The 20,761-nt window shown below is 44.0% G+C and overlaps 1 protein-coding gene across 2 annotated transcripts in view; it reads left to right on the top strand.

Moving 5' to 3' along the window:
• Positions 1–17,524: 17,524 nt before the first annotated feature.
• ARMC2 (armadillo repeat containing 2) overlaps positions 17,525–20,761 on the top strand; it is a 107,529-nt gene continuing 104,292 nt past the window's right edge. For both annotated transcript variants that reach the window (XR_003521484.1, XM_027602554.1), the window contains exon 1: positions 17,525–17,791. The gene's annotated coding sequence lies outside the window, so the exon portion shown is untranslated. The remainder of the gene's footprint in view (positions 17,792–20,761) is intronic.

The following is a 20,761-nucleotide window of genomic DNA, read 5'->3' as shown; positions in this document are numbered from 1 at the left end:
TATTATTATTTTTTAGAGAGGGAGGGAGGGAAGGGGCAGAGGGAGAGAGAGGGAGAGAATCTTAAGTAGGCTCCATGCCCAGCACAGAGCCCAATGCAGGGCTCAATCCTACAGCCCTGAGATCATGCCCTGAGTTGAAAACAAGAGTTGGACTCTTAACCAACCGAGCCACCCAGGTGCCCCAAGACACAAAAATTTTTTTTAAAGATTTTATTTATTTATTAGAGAAAGAGAGAGAGAGAGAGTGCAAGCAGGGGGAGTGGTAGGCAGAGGGAGAGGGAGAAGCAGACTCCCCGCTGAGCAGGGAGCCTGATGCAGGGCTCAATCTTGGGACCCTGGGATCATGACCTGAGCTGAAGGCAGACACTTAACTGACTGAGCCACCCAGGTGCCCCAGGACACAGAAATTCTTAATAAAATAATGCATCATGACAAAGGAAGTTTTATCCAAAGAATGCAAGATTGGTTAACATTTAAAATTTCAATAAAAGTATTCCACTGTAGTAACAGAATAACAAACAGATGATCAATAGAAAAGTCATTTGACAGAACTCAACTCTCATTCATGATTTAAAAAACAACTCTGAAGTTACTGTAATAAATACAATAAATACGTTGTGGTATTAGCATAGAGGTAGTCATAACAATTAATGAAACAAAATAGAATCTAGAAACAGAGCCCCACATATACAGTCTATTGATTTTTTTCAGAAAGGTGCCAAAGTAATTTAATGGGAACAGGATTGTATTTTCAAAATGGTGCTGGAACAACTGGATATGCACATTTGAAAAATGAATCTTTACCTCACATAACACACAATAATTATTTTGAGATGGACTATAGATATAAATATAAAAGCTAAAATCAAAAAGCATGTACAAGAAAACCCAAGATAATATCTTTACATCCTTGGATTTGGCAAAAATTGCTCAGATAGGACACAGAAAGTAATAACCATAAAAGAAAATAATTAACAAATTAGTCTTCATCAAAATTAAAATATTCTGCTTGTCAAAAGACATCATTGGTAAGGTGAATAGACAAAGCACAGACTAGAAAATATTCATAAACATGTTCTGACAAAGATCTTGCATCAGAATATATAAAAGAATCTCTACAACTCCATAATTTAAAAAATGAGCAACCCAGTTTATTAAAAAAGGAAAAATAGTTAGAACAGACATTCCACAAATGAAGAGACACAACTAACCAATAGCATATGAAAAAGTGTTTAACCTCATTAGTCATCAGGGAAATGGAAATTAAAACCACAAAGAGGTACCACCCTATCTCCATCATAGTGGCTAAAATTTAAAAGATGGATAAAGCTAAATGTTAGCAAGGATGTGGAGTAACTGGAATTCTCATATGTTGATGTATGATGTTGGATATGTGTGTGTTGGACTATAAAAATGTACAACCACTTGGAAAATGGCTTGGCAGTGTCATACAATTAACATAGAACTGCACTTTTACTCAGCAATTCCATTCCTGGTATCTATTTATCCAAGAGAAATGAAAACTGATATACATGTACACACACACAAAACATTTGTACAAGAATGTTCATAGTAGCCTTCTCCACAACAGCAAAAAGCTGGAAGCAAGTCAATGTCCTCCATCAGATAGTAAGAACCATCCTATAAGGGTTCTCCCACCATAAAAACCAATATTCTCACAGTGGAATACTGCTCAACAATAATAAAGAAGGCATTACTAAAAAATATGGATGAACTTCACAAACATTATGGTGAACAAAAGAAGGCAGATTCACAAGAGTATGGTTTCATTTATGTGAAGTTCTAGACCAGACAAAAATAACCAAAAGTGAAAAAATCAAACTGGTGGCTGTCTCTGAATGACGAGGCAGAGACATGAGGGAATTTTCCAGGAGATGAAAATGTTCTACATTGTGATAGGGGTGCAGGTTATATGAGAGTATTCACTTGTCAAAATTATCCTGTTGACATTTGTGTATTTTAATATGTAGAGATTACCTAAAAGAACTAATAGCAAAAATTATAATAATTGGGTGTAGTGGGGGGGGGTTGAAGATACAGATGAAACCATAATGGCAGAATATTAACAATTGTTGAAGCTGGGGTTTGAGTACATGGGAGTTCATGATACTGTTCTGTTTGCTTTGTATACATTGGGCATTTTCCATAATAAAGTTTTAAAAATATAATAATCGATGTGTAATTCCTTTTGATTATATCAAGATCCACTGAACATGATCTAGTATTTGTAATTAGCTGGAGGTTAAAAATGAGAAATTAAGTGGTTTTCATCAGGAATGTATTTCTCTTTATTTCTTGGATCATCTTCATTTGTTTCAATGTTTGGAAATGGAAGAGAGGTCATCACTCACCCAGGCCAAACCCTGCAAGGAAGTGTATTGAGCTTTATAACTAACATTTCCTCAGAGAACAGATTCAAGAATCTAATTTTATTAGAAAATTCACAAGTCTTCATGCTAGCAAATTGTATGAGAATATGTTTGATAAACCCCAAACATTAAATTGTCTAATGTTTTTTTAAAAAAATCCACTAACCTATACACTTAAAAATGGTTAGGATGGGGATGCCTGGGTGGCTCAGTTGGTTAAGCGTCTGCCTTCGGTTCAGGTCATGATCCCGGGGTCCTGGGATCGAGCCCCACATCGGGCTCACTGCTCAGCCGGGAGTCTGCGTCTCCCTCTGCCTGCTGCTTCCCCTGCTTGTGCTCTCTCTCTCTCTGACAAATAAATAAATAAAGTCTTAAAAAAAAAGTTTAGAATGTTAAACGTTATGTTATGTGTATTTTACCACAATTTAAAAATGTTTATGTAAGTAAAAAGTTCCACATGAAGAAATGAAATGTTTTTCTTTTTCCTCCACATACTCATTATTTATTCTCTTGCCCTCAGATGTCACATGTTACTCATTATTAGAGTTCCTGGAAATAAAATACTTTTAAAAATATTTCAAATAATTGTCAAGTCCCCAATAAGCAAAAATCTGGGATACCAATAGTCTCTGAAATATGTAAACATAAATGTTTCATGAAGAGTTGATTTATCTGTAAAATTTGTAGATGAATTTAAGTTTAGCAGCCTGTTTTATACAAGCCTTTTTATTTCATAATTTAAAAACCCCAATTTTGGGGTGGGGGCAAGAAGAAGAAATAGATGGATTCCATGTATAAAGAATATTTCCATAAAAATTCACTGAAGCAATCCTTAGAGAAAGAGGTGCAGTTGTAAAACTGACTTTTCACAAGGTTCTAATTTAGATTTTCTTCAAGCGTGGAAACTTTCATACTGGAATGTCTCTGGCCGGGCTACCAGGAGTTTTGAAATCTCTGTTTTCTGGGAACATGGTGGTTTTAGAAACAGAACAGATCTTCCTCCAGGGCAACTTTGGGCAACCAGGCAGCCAGAACAACTCAGCTGACCTGGCCAGGTAGTAGGACTGGAGTGGGAGTTTTCTGGAATGAATGAACACCCACTGCTATCTTCTGTCCTCGAGTCACTTGGCTGGAGATGTAAAGTCTTGAGGGAAGGAGTATAATTGACTGAGCTTAGGTCTTAAGCCTGCCCCTGGCTGTACTGGGGATGGGACGGGAAATTTCTGCAAAGAACTTCCAAAAACTCCTTCAGCCTTCTCAGTGATAGGGCAGGTTGTCTCCAATTACTGAACATAATGGAGGAAATGAAATGCCACAGAAGGAAATAGGGCGCTGTTGCAGAAGGGGAGTGGAGACTGGGTCCACTTCTGAGAGGGAAAGCTGTTTAGAAGGGGTTCTTTTAATTTGGCCCCATGTTACCATCCACTTCATTTTCACTGATATATCCTCAGGCTCCTTCAGCCCCCAAAGATGGTCATGCCTATGTTCCTGTTTGTCTCAGCCATCCTTGCGACACTGGACAGAGTGGGTAGATCAGGGTCCTGTGGGCTACAAAGAAAATCTCACTTCCATTGACTTAAATAATACAGAAAAGTATTATTTCACATAACAAGATAAGATGGGTTGGTTGAGTCAGTAGCTAAGTAATGCTGTCAAGGATTTAGATTAATTCCGTCCTTCTGCCTTGCCATTTTAATTGTGTCAGTCACTAGATGGCCATAGCAGCTCCAGGCTTCAAATCCCCACACACCACCATCCAGAGGCAGAACAAGGGGATTATTGTGCCCTTGTGTCTCTTTTTAAGAGCTAAGAAATCTTTCTCAGAAGTCCCTCAGCAGGTATCTCTACATGCCTTGTTGGTCAGAATTGGGTCATATGCCTCTTTTGCATCAAGGAAAATGGAATTTCCATAACTGGCTTAATCAAAAAAAATTTTTTTTCCCCACTGGACAAAGTTGGGTAAAGTTTTGTGGACATCTGTCATATTTGTGGCTCCCTATATTTGAGAAATTTCCCACATTGTGAGTTCTGGATACCCAGGTTGGAAGCAAAACTCACCAGTGGGCAGGTATGTTTGGGTGCAGGTATGTTGCCTGGACTCCGCTAATCAGACACACCTACATAAGACTTAAATTCAGAATAGAACAAGGTAAGGAATTAGGTGCCAGACAGAATCCCTTTTCCAGGGAAGGTGGAGGAGCATTGCAGAAAGACAGTGTGGTTTTTAGAGACAACTGTGGGGTAACATTCTGCACATGAATGGCCACGTGTCTCCACTGGAGCAGTGTGGTGGTATAATATGGGTACTGTTCCAGGTTATGTAGCTTTCAAGCCTGATTTTCTAGCCCTCCTTGGGAATCCTGTGAGCTCCTTATGTCCCTAAATAAATTCCTTTCTGGCTTAAACTAGCTCCAGTTGGTCCTGTTGTTTATTGCCAGGAACTCTGCAAGGAAGAAGTGGAGAAGGCTGATGGTAGGCCACACCATGTCTACTCCAGGAGGGGCTCAGCAGGTATCTGGCATTACAAAGCACCATTGGGCTGTATTCTGTTGGGCGCACCCCACTTACAGAGAAGAAAATGTGAACAATGCCCCAGAAGTGGTGCCCTGTTGCCAAACCTGGCTTCCTTCGGGATGAATCTATTCATCCTAGTGCTCTCCTTAAGCATTTCCAGTGAATGCCTTCATGCCCTGAGAAATTTTCCCCTTTGGCCTCATGGGTAGGTGTAACTCAATACTGAGGGGGAGACATCACAGACCAGTCTAGCCAAGTCAAACCAAGCATAAATAAAAAGGTTGAAAAAATGAGATACTGTGTATGCTCCATTTTGTATCCTCTTACAAATAACTAAAAGGAAATGAACCTTGCCTGCAATTTATTTCACATTTTTATTAAGCAAAAACAAAAACAAAAAAACAAAACACACACACACAACAAAAACCCATCATGGAAACATTAATGCAACGTCTAAAAACAGAAGGAACTGCGTTTACAATTCTGTCCCTCCCCCCTTGACAGAGCTGCTTGTGCCTCTTAACATTGCATTATTTGCATATCTCGACTGGGCCTGTATGTTCATTAAGTGGGTACAATATATTTTACCTAACCACCAACCACCCCTACTAGATATTTAGGAGGCTGCCAGCTTATAAACATTCTTACATTAATTTTGTATTAAACAAGTATAAAACATTGTCCTTCTTTTGGATAATGCAAATCACTGAATCCTATGAATATTTGGAATAGATTTGCCTGGAATTGCTGTTTTGCATTGCCAACAGCAATGTATGTGTGAACCGGATTTACTACACCACTTCTAGCAACGAGTGTGTTTTAAGTATTTTATTAATTTAATAGAAGTAAAATGGAACCTTATTGCACTTTTATTTTGCATATTTTAACTATTATTGAGGTTTTCCTATGATTCTGGGGGTAAAGACTTCCTCATTCAGTATTGTCATAGAATGTTCCCAGAGTCAGCACCAGGCTCATGGATTGCAAATGTAACAAAGATGTGCACATTATCAAGAATGTTTCAGACAGTGCCATGTGGTTTTTTTTTTTTTTTCAGGAGCTGGTTTTAGGCAGAATTAATCCTTTTAGAGGGTTATTATATTGGATTGTCCTAGTTATGTCAAGGGATGGCCTGGGGGAGGGGATTTCTTCATTTGTCGGAACATTGCTGTACATTTAATTTCAAATTTTCTGCTTCGTGCATAATGAAAAACGTTCACCGAATTTGCAGCAGCAAATGTAAACTGTATTTTTGACATTTGAACAATTTAAAATAGATTAATATTACAGAACTACAAGGCTTCTCTCTGAAATCCCTTCCCAAAAATAAAACCGCTATTTTTCAGATAAATTACTCCTCCTTTTTTCTTGTTTTCTCTGCTAGAGACATAAAGCAGTCACTTTAAAAACAAAACAAAAAAATAACCATTGAAAGAAATTTACATTCTGGCAAATGTGCTTAATTTTGAATGCTGGTATAGAATTTCTCACAGAAAGCTGGGGTCCTGGAAACAAGAATGTTCTTTTTTGAACCACATTTTGAAAAGGGAAATTAATTGTAACTCTTGCATTTCCAAGCTGCGGCCATCCTGGGGGAGGACAGGCAAAAAGCAACAAAAATAGTTTTTGGCTCCAAGGGCCCACCAATGGAAATTCTGAAACCCCTGTCCTCAAAATCCTTCCTTCTCCTGGCGGAGGCCCCTCTGGATAAAACCTGCGCAGCGGTGGCTGGTTGGCGGGCTCCCCTGTGCTCCCCTCCTCGGCTCCGCCCTCCCTGGTGGCCTCGGGCCAGCACTGCCCACACGTTTGACCTTGTTGCTGCCCCAAAGCCACCTATTCTCTGTCACCACCCCACCCTCAGGCCAGCCGCAGGTGTCCACTGGAGCTGTTCTGGCTGAGGGAGGAGCAAGCTTTGTTTCTTCAGTGCGATGGGGGGGGGATGGGGGGCTCTCTGATAAGCTCATGCCCTCAGGATCTTATCCTGAAACAACTCTACCCAGGTTCTCTGGCCCTGGAGCAAAGGACATTGAAGTGACACAATGTATTGTTGCCTCAAGGTCTTTCCCCCTCCTCAACAGCTGGGACAACTGGAGAGCTACCCCCAAAAGAATGAAGCGTGCCCATTACCAGCACTCTATATAAGAATTAACTTCAGGGCGCCTGGGGTGGCTCAGCCGTTGAGCGTCTGCCTTGGGCTCAGGTCATGATCCCAGGGTCCTGGGATCAAGTCCTACATCGGGCTCCCTGCTCAGCAGGGGGCCTGCTTCTCTCTCTCTCTCTCTCTCTCTGTCTGTCTCTTTGTCTCTCGTGAATAAATAAATAAAATCTTAAAAAAAAAAAGAATTAACTCCAAATGGGTTGAAGACATCTAACTAAAGAACTAAAACTATAAAACTCCTAAAAAAAAAACAGGAGAAAATCTTCATGACCTTGGATTTGGCAATGGATTCTTAGATACACACCAAAAGCACAAGCAATAAAAGAAAATTTGGAATGTAGCCAGCCAGCCATCCTGTATGACTGCACAAAAGAGCCACATCTACTCTACCTGCGGAAGCTCCTGGAACCTGAGGGGTGAACCTACCCTAAGAGGCATCTTTTACCTCTGCACTTGCTACATGAGCTGCCCTCGTTAGCTTCTGGGTGGGCTAAGTTTCCTCCATATGCCCAGAGGACCACTCCCTCCCATGCCTTTCCTGGCTAACCACTGATTTCCCACCACTAGGTTTCCTTCCTGTGCTTCTTGTCTTCACTTCTCTCTCATAAATCTCATAGCACCATAGACCGCTAAAACCCATTTTATTTTGCAGACCCAGAAACAGGCCATGGAGCTCCTGTGATTTCGCTCACATTACAAAATGGTTGAGAGAAAGATGTGAGGCTTGACCTTGGACTGCTGAGATCTGGGAGGATGGTGGCCTCTGGGCAGGTACCCGTTTGCAGAAGATTGCAGAACTTTGGCTCTGGCTGATGGAAACTGAAGGAATTTGTTGGCTTGGAGAGGGAAAAAAATGGAGTGACAGGGAAGTGAGAGAGATGGAGGAGAGTCTGAGCCTGAGCCAGGCCTGTGGACTGGTTTTGAGCCTCAGGGCACTGAGACAAGTGCCACGGAATCAGGGGAGCCTGCCTCACCCCAGAAGTGGCACCAGTAGGGAGGATGGCAGAACCAAGGAAGGGTTCCCGCAGCTGGGGCAACAAGGGGCCCTTGAGATGGTGAGAGCGCAGGAGCATGAGCGGGCTTATTCCTAAACCCACGGAGATGGCAGAGCTGTGGCACTCCCAGAAATAACTGGCAGGAGACTGGGGGTGACCGTCAAGGGAGAGAACTCCTGGATCATAAGGGTTCCATATTGTGATCTTCTGACTCTCAGTATCACATTCTCAAGCCGCCATTCATTTGTTCCCTTATTCCACAAATATTTCTTGAACGTCTCTGTGTTCCGGCTACTATGCTTGTACTGAAGATACCCAAAGGTGAGCAAGAGGGACAAGATCTCTGCTCTCAGGCGCTTACCATTCCATTTAGCTTAGCATTCCCATTCTCCTCTTCTCAGGGTTCTCCTCTGTGACCCAAATAAACAAAAAGTATAATACACAGTGAAAAAAACAATGACCAAAAATAGAGACGCTTTGTGGCTCAGATGGTTAAGCGTCTGCCTTCGGCTCAGGTCATGATCCCAGGGTCCTGGGATCGAGTCCCACATCGGGCTCCCTGCTCAGCAGGGGGCCTGCTTCTCCCTCTGCTTCTCTCTCTCCCTCTCTTTCCCTCTGTCTCTCATGAATAAATAAAGTCTTTAAAAAAAAAAGAGAGATGCTTTGGAGCATCTTCAGAGGCAATAATCTTTCTTGGTAAGGTCCTTGAAAGTGAGGACTGGGCGTTGGCATAGGACTGCTGTACTGAGCGCTTGGGGACATGAAATGACTTCCCTTCAGGATGAGCTTTCCTCAGTGCTCCTCAGGACCTCACGGAGGGTCCTGGCTGGGGAACCGCAGTGCACTCTGCCAGGAGCCGTTCTAGGAGCCCCGGCTGGTACGAGATGCGGTCACGTGGCTTCTTAAGACCTTAAGCCGCTTAGTGCAAAAGGCTGGTAGAGCTTTAATGTGGGTGCTAGGCCGAAATGGGAGGTGGTGCGTGGCCTGGTCAGCCACGGTTGGCTGGGGGCTTGGCCCCGGCAGCTTAATTAAAGGGCGTGGGAGGTGGGAACAGTGTGCGGCCTGGAGCAGCAGGAGGCGGGGTGGGAGTGGGAGAGGGGGAGGGGGGAGGAAGGAGGGGGGAGGGGGGCGGTTGGGAGTCAGGGGGTCTCCACTCCTGATAGAAAATGAGCTGCTTTGAACACTGCTGTCTATGCCAAAAGTTCCTTCTCTTAATTTGAGCTTGAACTCTGAAAATCAAACATAGTTTAAAAATTGAAGTTTTAGGGCGCCTGGGTGGCTCAGTTGGTTTAAGCATCTGCCTTTGACTTGGGTCATGATCCGGAGTCCCAGGATCCAGTCCTGCATTGGGCTCCCTGCTCAGTCTGCTTCTCCCTCTGCCCCAACCCTGATCGTCCTCTCTATCAAATAAATAAAATCTTTTAAAAAATTGAAAACTTTGTTTCTTTCTATACCCTAATAAAAACTGTGGCACTGAAATGTTAAAAAAAATTATAGGTCAATTATACTTCAGTGAAGCTGAAATTTTTAAGAACAAAATGTTAAGAAAACTGTGATTGACACAGTGTTCATTTTAACAATCTCTGGGTGTGAACTTAGAAAAACGCCAGGAAAGAATAATTTCACCGAGACTTTCAGTGCTGAAATCCACTTTTTTTGGTTAAGGCCAGTCCACTGGTTTCCAAGTTCCAGACAGAAATTGTTTTATCCAGACTGCATTGTGAAATAATCATCCTGTTTATTTCCCAACTCATATTTCTTCTATGTTTGCATTGAGGAGCCTTGCAGGCATGAAATAGGAAGTGAGAAAGTGAAGTGGTTTATTTTAAACTTTTTATTTTCAGATCACTGTAGATTCACATGCAGTTGTAAGAAATAATATAGAGAGGTTCTGAGAAGTCCCACGTACCCCTTGCCCCCCTTCCCCAATGGTGACATCTTGTAGAACTATAGCACAATATCTCAGCTAGGACATTGACATTGATATTGATAGCTCATCACCATATTTGGATTTCCTCTGTTTCACATGTGCATGTGTGTAGGTGTGTACTTAGTTCTATGAAATGTGTTTTGAGCTCTGATGAAAAAAAGTGCTTTGCGCGTGCACAAGTGAATGTCAGGAGGCTTTAATTTTTTTGTGGCTATTACTTTTGCCTTCTTGGTAGGTAATATTGTGTATACCCTATTTATGTAATAACTTTTGTCTGAATAGCATAAAGAATTGTATGACCCGGGTGCCTGGGTGGCTCAGTCGGTTAAGCGTCTGCCTTAGGCTCGGGTCATGATCCCAGGGTCCTGGGATCAAGCCCTGCATCTGGCTCCTTGCTTGGCGGGGAGTCGGCTTCCCCTTCTCCCACTCCCCCTGCTTGTGCTTACTTGCGCTCTCTCTCTGTCAAATAAATAAATAAAATCTCAAAAAAAAAAAAAGATAAAGAATTGTATGACCATTCTCTTTCCAATGAGATGTGCTTAACATCTTTAGCTCTTAAAGATGTTGCCATTAGAAGCCCAAATACTTTCAGTTAGATTTGGGACCTGCTAGGATTCCGTCTGTCTGAATATCCAGCTTGAAGCTGGACTCTAGTTCCTGGATCACCTGAATTTCCACAGTTAAATTACACTTTTCTCTATTTACATTTCCTTCTTGTTAATATTGCCAAGATAATATATTCTTGGGCTGGTAACTCAATAGTAAATAAGCATATTGTTTAAAATTGGAGAACCCCAAGAAGTGGACAAGTCAGTATCCTGGGTGGCCCTCTCTAAGCCCACAGGGTCTCCAGACTAGTAAGTTCCTTCTCAGGGCAACTCCCTGCTATCACCACCCAAGAGAAGCAGGAGGCCTCTCTCTCCTGGAGTCTTGAGCCCTGGGGAGTGGTAGCTTTTTCTGGGGCTGCAGGTTCTGTGGGGGGTGGTACCAGCAAACAGGTATCATTAGCACAGCGCAAGAGCCTTGAGGAACACACTCCTGACAGGTCGGGTTCTTCTCTCCCTCTGTTCCCGCTCTGTCGGTGCCCGCCACCACCCGGACCTTCTCCAGGGAAGCAGCCAGCCAGGCCACACCTTGGACCTCATTATCTGGCTGTCACAAAAGAGCCACCCCCAAAATCTCTAACCCTCAGCCCCCTCTTTGATGACAACCTCTCCCATTCTAGAGAATTCTAGAGCTTGGCTATCTCTTGAGGGTCATTTGGTTTAACCTCCACATCTCACAGGTGGGAACATTGCAGCGATTAGATGATGTGCTCATAGGCACCCAGCTGAGCAGTGCCAGAAGCAGCATTTGGATTAAGATCTCCTGACTCCCAGTTCAGGACTCTTGCTACCACAGCACATTTCTCACTTCCAGCCTTAAACCACGTCATCTGCTCTGGGCCCTTGTGTGACCTCCACCCTCTCCCAGGCCTCCCAGACCAGCACACTCTCCTCTCCCTCTACTTCCCCATGCAGCCCAGGGCTGCAGCCTGCCCCTTCCGACTGTACCCTCTGGGCCCTCCCCAGTCCTAGGCACTGCTCTTCTTCCAGGGCTGTGGGGCACTGTATAGAAAGCCACAGAAGCGTCCCAACTAGATCCACCATGAACTTGACCAGGGAAAAACAGGAGGCAGGAGGGAATGGGCAGATACATTGCATCTTCTTTGTCTCTCCTGCGGGCGACGCCAAAACACGTGCCTCCTTGCCAGTCTTCCAGGGTTCTATAACATCATTGCCGAGTGCCCAGGCTTTCTAGGGGAGAGGCACCAACCAAAGGGAAGGCACAGAGGTGGGGAGATGCAGGGAGAGTCTGGGCGATGGCGGTAGTCGGTTTGGCTGAGCACATGGTGGGTGTAGGGATATGGCCTCCACGGTCAGACCAGCTGGACTTGACTCCTAGATCCGCCATTTTTACCGTCTTTGTGTCCTGAGCAAGTGAGGACACTAAACCTCAATTTCCTTGCATGTAAAGGGAGGATAATAGCTATGCTTTTAGTGTTGACAGATTTGCTGATTTAAAGTCATCAAAGCACTTAGCCCAGGGTCTGTTAGAACCCTTGAATAAATCCTAGTTATTATAATAAGGTAGCAGCAGTGCAGGCTGGAGGACAGACGGCAGAGGGTCTTGGATTTAATCTGGTCAATGGGCAGACATCGCGCGCAGAGACGGGCACGTCCAGGAATGCGGTCTACGACAGTCCCTTTGGTTGTTGAGTGTAGGGTGGCCTTGGAGTGGGGGGAGAATGGAGTGGGGTCCGAGAGGCCAGCTGGAGGGTAGATATAAAAAGTGCCCGAGACGGCGTGGGACCAGAGGGGAGGGATATCAAGGAAAGCACGGAGTCGGTGCGATCCGTGTTTTCATCTCTGAGTCATGCAGAGTTCTAGTCTTTCTGCTCTGAAATGCAAGGATTCTTTTTACTTCTCTCCTTCCTGTTGGGTCCTGGCTGAGGCCCTCAGGCAGGAGAGCCCTGGCCTTCGCTAGGGTCGGGGTTCTCCATGCAGCACATTACAGCATCCGCCACAGCTCCCAAAACCACGAAACCCTTTCCCCCGCGCTCTCCTTCCCTTCCCGGCAACGGAATCAGAACATCTGGGGCGCTGGGCAGAGATGGCTTTTGAGGCTCCCCTGGTGATTCAAATGGCCGCTAGGATCGAACAGCAGTGAGACCAGGGACCGGGGTCTCCCCCTCGGGACTTAGCACCAGACTAGAGCACCTGGCCTTGGCATTACTTTCAGCTCTCTTGTTCCAATCAGAGTGAGCAGACTTCAAAATCTCTTATTAGGAGACACACTTCATTCGGTTAAACTCACCCAGACCATCGTGGCGGATGTTGTCAGCATCGACCCAACAGATGCTGAAAAGAACTTCAGTTTGGGTCAGCTTGCAGCAGCAAAGAGTGCAGAGAAGATGGACTCCTCCCCTGAAGCCCCAGAGGATGAGCCATGATTGATGTGAGTGGATCATAGTAATTAGTAATCCATTCACCTCCGGCAGGGCCTGGCATGTGGGCATGTGACACAGTTCTGAACGGTGAGATGTGAGGCTTCTGGGAAATTTCCCCCTTTCCCGCGTAAAGAGGTGTACCGCCCCTCCTCTCTCTTTCCTGCTTTGAGACGCCGTCCTGTGAGAAGGCACAGCTCAGTGCCACCACAACCATCTTGTGACCGTTACTGACACTTCTTAATGGCAGCCCTGAGTTGCAGGACCAACCCCAAAGCAGCCCGCTTTGAGGTTGATTGTTAAAATAATAAATATCCTTGGTAATTAAGCTACTTTTGATGGGGTATTCTGTCATTTGCAGCCCCAAGCTCCCAGACATGCTCACTTAGAAAGGTCTCACAGGTGAGGCTGACCAAAAAAAGAAAAAAGAAAAAGAAAAAGAAAAGAAAATAGCCAGTTTCTGATTGTCTCAATAGGTCTCTTCCAACATAGAAGAGGGACCTCAGCAGTCGTTGAGGATGAAGCAATTCAGAGTTAAGACTCCTACTGACTCAGTCCCTGAAAACTAGAACCCTCTCCCCTCCAATGAAATACCAAGTAGTCAGAGACTCTGTAATAAACTGGTAATTAAATGAACCCCCATTCATTAGCATCCCTAGAAACAATTTGACTTGACTGCTCCTGAGAGCGTGGCCTTGGGTTGTGGGGCTGCTGTGGTGGGGATAATGTGCCTAAAGGCAAAGTAATGCTTCGGATGCACTGGTAAAGGCTGAGCCCCATTAAATAGAGAATTTTCATGTAATTTTTTTCAGCTGATAAGTTTTAGGACCATTCTACAGTCTTGTATCTATGCAGGTCCATGAAGTTAGTTAATTTTCATTGCATTGTAAATTTCCACCAAGTTGCATTTTAATGTATTGGTACCTTGAAATGTGTATGCAGAGACTGCATAGGCTATCAATTTGATGAACTCCTCACAGACATTACGTGATAAATACAGTTAAAGCACCGAGAGTCCATCCCTGACAAAAGCAGAAAGTGTCTTGAGGCGAATGTTGGAATTCTAAATTGGGGATTTTTATTCCCAATTTATTCCCAGAAGCAACTTTTTTTCCCCTCTGTAAGTCCATTTCTGTTATGGTCATAAAAATCGTTGAGGGAATTGTGAGCATTATTTATTTAACATCATCTTTTCAAAAATATATCTAATATAAAAACCCGGATAAGCTTACAGATATTAAACATGAGATGTGTGTGATGTAGACTGTGATGTAAACTATGAAATCCACTAGTAGTGGGTGGGTAAAACTATGAGTTCAACATTTTGCTGCATTGTTCCGTCTTAGGGTGTGTAATTCTCCTCTTAACTCAAAACCCAAAAGTCCAGCAGGCATTTTCAAGCGAACGTAAAGATTCTCAAGCGCCTCTTGACCCCCGCAGCCCCACACAGGATGTAGTCTGAGATACGTGATGGAACATGAAGGGCATTTCCTAACAGTTTCAGCAGCCGAGGAAGTACCTCTCAAGGCTGTGAATGAGAAGCCTCAGCCTGAAAAACTGTATTTACCCGTGTACAATGGCAGGTGGCACTTGGGACTTGAGCATCAAAAACGCCAGGTCTCATATCACTTTACTAGCTCTGTAACTGTGGGCAGATCACTTACCCTCTGTGAACCTCAATTTTTTCCACTTTCAAATTGGGATAATAATCCGCGAACTAATCACCTCTCAGGCTAGTTGTGAACTCCAGATAAAACAATGAAAATGAAATGCTCCAAATGGAAGCAATTTGGGAATTATAAAGTGCTTTATAAATGCCAGATGCTTACAATTAATATTTTGTTTTCCTCTTCAATCTTTCTAGGGTATAAAAAATAGCAATTTTATTTCTAAAATAATTCCACTTATAAATTTCATTATGTCAAATTCTGTTAAACAGCCATCAGGTAAGCACGGAGGAATAGCCAGGTCAGGTAATAGGCCATTGCTATGATAGGCTCAATATTTTCTTGTGTCCTGTCTTTCAGTAATGTAAACTGGGCAACTTTATTGCTTTAAATAATTGCTTCCTATAATCCTGCCCTTGTCACTCTTTTCAACTGGTCTAATTTGCCTGGCAGACATTTCCTAGCCAACTGAGTTGGCTAGCTTCCGGTTCCAGTAGTGAGCTTCCTTGTCTACTTTAGACGAAGACCCTAGGTGCAAGACCATAGTTAGTAATTCGCTGCACAACAGCTTTTTTAAACTGCAGTTTCAGCTGAGATGGTGAGTAATCATCAGTTCCAAAGTGAAGGCAAGGCAAAGTCCCCTTAGGGCAAGTTACAAAGAAATTATATAGACTCCCTGGACCAAACGGTCCAGGCTGAGGCTAAAAAATAAGTCAGAGAATGCAGGGACAAGATGGGTGAGGAAGTTTCTTTGGAGAGGAGTGTGGGGATGCCACCCCGTTCATCTCAAATCCAGTGAGAGGCCTTCCCAGATAAGCCTGCCAGAGACTGCAGTTAGGTAGTCCAGAGGACTGGGGTTCGCCTCACTCTGGGAAAGCTAAAGCTCCATCCTGTGACAGCATGGGGGGGGCACGGCGGGTGGGGAGTCCTGCTCTGGGATGGGCCTGCATTCTCAGAGTCACTAGGGAAAGAGATGTCTGTGGGTTTTTTCTTTTTTTTTTGACAAGGTATGGCACCATCTTGGGACCCATCTAAAGGGGCTGGAGTAAACCCTGGATTTCTAGGGTCAGAGAAGGAGTTATAAACAAGCAGAGTAATAGCTCAGCATTCACCTGAAGAGTCCCCTGGAAAGAGGTCTTCCTTAATAGGAAATGCTGAAGAACCCAGGAGGGCTCCACATGGGCTGCTTTAACTACAGCCCAGGCAGAGTAAGGTCAAAGCTATTCAAATCCAGAAAGAAGTGCTCCATCTCCTGGCTTCTTTTCTCCCCACTTCCTGCCCACCTCCACCCAGGGTGGGTCCTAAAGTGGTCTCTAGTGAATGCGGGAGTGCTGAGCCTAAACCAACTGCATCCTTGCTGGGAAAGTTATCTGGAGACCTGAGACAGGAGAGGGGGATGAAGTCTTATTTTCAAGTAAAGTTTGATGCATTTGTTTGTATCTTGTATCCAACATTATAATTTTGGAATGAAGCTGCGGTTGAGATTTAGTTACTATAGGACTATCAGTTACCTAAAAATGGACTATCAGTTACCTAAAAATACATGGACTCTACCCAACTTTCCATCTAGGGGCAAGGAAAGACAACCAACACTGAATATACCTGAAAGCAGCTGTGAGAGACTAAAATTAAGTTGCATTTTAATCACATCTCACAAGTTGTGAATTCAAAATATTAGTTATGTTTTTGTATTAAATGGGCAAAGTTCCCTTTGCATAATGGAGTCCAGTGGCCAGTAAAAGGGACTTGATGTGATGACATGTTGACTCAGTGGAAAAAAATTTCAACCTGGAAGAACACAAATGCTTTGTTTCAGGCCTTAAGATTACCCAATCAACTAATGAGTATGTCCTCTTGGATACTTTGAAGAATACTTAATTCCTTTAGTTTAGGTTAGTATCATTTCCCACCTAGCATGTTGGCTTACACATACTATGTGCTCAAAAATATTTTCAATTTAATTATTCTTTATAAGATACTTAGCACCAAGGCACGTGGCATTTTTTATGTTGACAACACTTCAGCTGAAAAATCCCTATATTTATAAAACGTGGTATAAACTTGAATGGAGTGTGATTATGGTCTCACTTGTATTTCACACTGCAAAGTGTTGCTGAATGGTCTAATAGGAGAGAAAGGAATTTAAACCGGAAATACATAAACGGGTTTTTTGTTTTTTGCCAATCAACTGTGATGGCCCAGTAAATACAAAAAATATTTGCCCATGGGAAGCCTAGACTTTAATCTACCACTGTCATTCATTACACTTCGGACCACTGTTTTGTCCCCTGTGAATGGGGATGCCAGGCTTGCTACCGCACAGTGGTAGGGACACTTAAAAAGAAAATATGCAATACAATACCCTTTGTAAACTCTAAAGTGCTGCACCCGTCCAAGGGCTTAAGAACAGCCAACAGTTTAACATTCATTCATTGCCACGTGCATAGCGCTTTATATCTATTTTCTCATTCAGTCTTTGCCACAACTACAAGACCCAGCTAGGTACTACTAATTATCTCCATTTTACAAATGAGGGAACTAAGAGGTTAAGACTAGTTCAAGGCTATACAAAGCTGTAACTTGAATCAGCAAATCCTGACTCTTAACCCTAAGCACTAAGCTGCCATCCTGCTTATTGTTATTTAACAGAGGTGCTGAGATCTCGTAGACTCTGAACAAATGTGGTTCGGTGAGCTGCTAACTCCGCCCCACATCTGTCTTCTAAGCGGTTTCCTCGCACTCCCCGCCTCCAGCCGTCGCCCAGGATCCTCCTGTCACCCCGCCTGCTCGCCGGCCTGCCCCTGGCCTCAGCGTTCCTACGCATGCGCTGGAGGGACCCGCGCAGGCCCAGTGGCCCAGCCGCGCCGGGAAACCTCCCCGTCTCTCCTCTCCCGGCCCCGCCCCGCCTCGCCTCGCCCCGCCTCGCCGCGCCTCGCCCCTCCCTGCTGCTCCTTCGCTGCGGCCGCTGCCTCGGGAAAGCTAAGGGATGAGCTGAACCTCCGCAGCTGTTACTGTCACCAGCGCTAATCACAGGGGCTTTGGGTCTGGCCGGAAGCCCCCTTTCCTGCGCCCAGTCCCAGCTCATTTCCTGTCCCGCTCCGCCCGCCTAGCAGCGACCTGGCTCTGCAGGCAGGCGGCCCAGCCGCCCGGGGTAGGTAGTTTGTGTACGGTTACCATGGAGACGCAGGCCGGCCCGGCGGAGCGGGCAGGCTAGGGGGCTGGCTGGCAGGAGGGTGGGCTGGCAGGCCGAGTGACCGCGCTGCTGCGTTGTGTCCTGGCCCGAACCTGTGGAGGAGGGGGCATTGCCGGGAGCGGGGAGGTGAGGCGTCCGCCTCCGGGTCACCGGGGACCTCTCCAGCTGTCGTCCGCCTTTCTGCCCCCAGAAGGGTGCATGCTCTCGGGGTCGGGCCGCGGCTGTCCTTATTTCTGTACACTGAGCGTTTAGTCATGTGCGTGGAGCCTAACAGAAGCTTGGAAATATTTACTGAATGAAAGTGGTAAACTAAGGGGCTTTGTCTAGGCAGACAGCGACCTCGCCACGGTCACACAGATTGTACGTGGGCTCTTTTAGGCAACAGATAGGGAGGGCCCCAATAAATAAATAAAGATAACAGTATACATTAAAATACATCATATGCACATATAATGCCTTTTATCCTCCGTTCCCATGACTATCACAGCGGCTCTTCCATCCCACTCTAATTTAGAATTCTTTTAACTTGGTAGAAAAGCAAGAAGCGCTTTATTTGTATCCTATTTTGTGAATCTATGAAACTCTGATTACTTGTTGATTTGGCATACCTGATATTCAATAAAATACCTAATAAAATTATTTTTCACAAAAAAACACCCTCCATTTAAATTTTAACTTACAAAATTTACGGAAACACTAAACAAATGTCATTCCCTTTCATTTGCAATTTCTTTTTTTTATTGTTAAGATTTTATTTATTTGACAGAGAGAGACACAGCAAGAGAGGGAACACAAGCAGGGGGAGTGGGAGAGGGAGAAGCAGGCTTCCGGATGAGCAGGGAGCCCCATGCGGGGCTCTATCCCAGGACGCTGGGATCATGACCTGAGCTGAAGGCAGACGCTTAACGACTGAGCCATCCAGGTGCCCCACAATTTCTTTTGTTAAATGCAGTTTTTTATTCATGGGAGAATTTTTATTATATCCTTTTATGACATAGTGCCTGGGTCAGGCACTTTTTCTTAAGGGCCAGATGCTAAAACACTTTACACGAATTATGTTATTTAATTATCAGAACAATCCTATAAGGCAATTATGGCCATCCCTATTTTACAGATGAGGAAACTGAAGCTTAGAGGCATACAATCCTTGCCAATGTCACACAGCTGTGAATTTCCAAGAGAGTATACGAACCTCTGCTCCAGCAATGCACTTAACCACTGCCTCTTTGGATGCTCATGTTAACAGAAAGGTTTTTCAAAATTGTGGAAAGGGTCTTGAGTGCACATGGCCCCAACTCACAATGGTTCAGCTTAAAATTTTTCAACTTTACTGTTGGTGAGGAAGCAATATATATTCAGTAGAAACCAATTTTTATTTTTTCCCGGACTGGCCATAGGCTCTGTGATACTCTGGTGATGCTGGGTAGTGGCAGCCACTTACTATAATACACTCACAACCATTCTGTATTTTTATTTTTAAAATTTTTTTAATTTAAAGATTTTATGCATTTATTTGAGAGAGAGAGTGCGAGCATGCACCGAGTGGGAGAGGGCAGAGGGGGAAGCAGACTCCCTGCTGAGCTGGGGCAGGGGGTACTCCATCCCAGGACCCCAGGATCAGGACCTGAGCAGAAGGCAGCCACTTAACCGACTGAGCCACCCAGGCGTCCCCCAGCCATTCTGGTTTTTACGCTAAGCACAGTATTCGATAAATTACACGAAATACTCAACACTCATTATAACGTTAGATGATTTTGCCCAACTGTGGGCTAATGTAAGTATTCTGAGCATGTTTAAGTTAGGCTATGTTATACTATGATGTTCAGTAGGTTAGGTGGATTGAATGCATTTTCGACTTAATGATATTTTCAATTTAGGATGGGTTTTTCAGGACGTACCCTATCATAAGTTGAGGAAGATCTGTATTTGATTTGCAGGGAATAGAGGGTGGAGATGGTCAGCCTTTCTCTTGTTGCAAAATATCTTTAAAGAGCAGTGCTGCATTTAGCAGAGAGACTGGTTCAGTAACTATTAGCAGCAAAGAGAAAGATAGGTCTTGATAATTAGGTACAAATTTTTACAAATTTAGGTAACTATTAGCAGCAAAGAGAAAGATCTTGATAATTAGATACAAATTTTTACAAATGAGGACTCTGAAATTTACCCCCAATGAGTAAGAAGTATTTTGTTAAAAATGAAGATCTCCAGTTTCAGATTTCCTACCACTGGTGATGGTCATCCTCTAGAGGTCCTGTGGACATCATAAACTCAGGACAGTGATGCAAGGCAACTCATAGCCTTTTTCTTCTTTCCCTTCAAAGTCTACTGTTTTCTTTTAAAAGGTCTCCGGGCCCTCTGACCTCCCCGTCCAGGTTTGCATGAAGTGTCACCTCTGGCTTCTTGCTGTCCTCTCTGCTGAATCCTGTTGGTTCTTCTGCTGTAGTTGCCCCTCACTTGTTCTCATCTCTCTTCGTACCTCTGTTTCACCTTTACTCCTTCATCTCAGGCTTTCAATGACTCATTCATGGATCACATTGTTAATCAAGTCTTACTCCCTGCCAGGCAACTTCCAGTGAAGGCAAGAAAGGAAAAGGGGGCTGAATTTGATCTCATATTACCACTTGGCATCAAGAATCAAATGCCATTTGACGGGGTGCCTTGCTGACTCAGTAGAGCATGCAGTGCTTGATCTCAGGGTCATGCGTTCAAGCCCCACACTGGGTGTGGAACCTACTTTAAAAAAAAAAAAAAAGAATCAGATGCCATTGAAATAAAGTCCCCATAGGCCTTCCTAATCCACTGTAACAAATGTTTCCCATGAAAGAAGCCATATTGCCTTCAGCTTGATATTGCTTAGCTCAGATCTGTATTGGAAAATGGAGTTCAGGGGCACCTGGGTGACTCTTGATTTCAGCTTAGGTCATGATC

Source organism: Zalophus californianus, chromosome 7, assembly GCF_009762305.2.
Source record: "Zalophus californianus isolate mZalCal1 chromosome 7, mZalCal1.pri.v2, whole genome shotgun sequence".
In the NCBI taxonomy this organism is placed as follows: domain Eukaryota; kingdom Metazoa; phylum Chordata; class Mammalia; order Carnivora; family Otariidae; genus Zalophus; species Zalophus californianus.
This window is presented reverse-complemented; position numbering and strand designations above follow the sequence as displayed.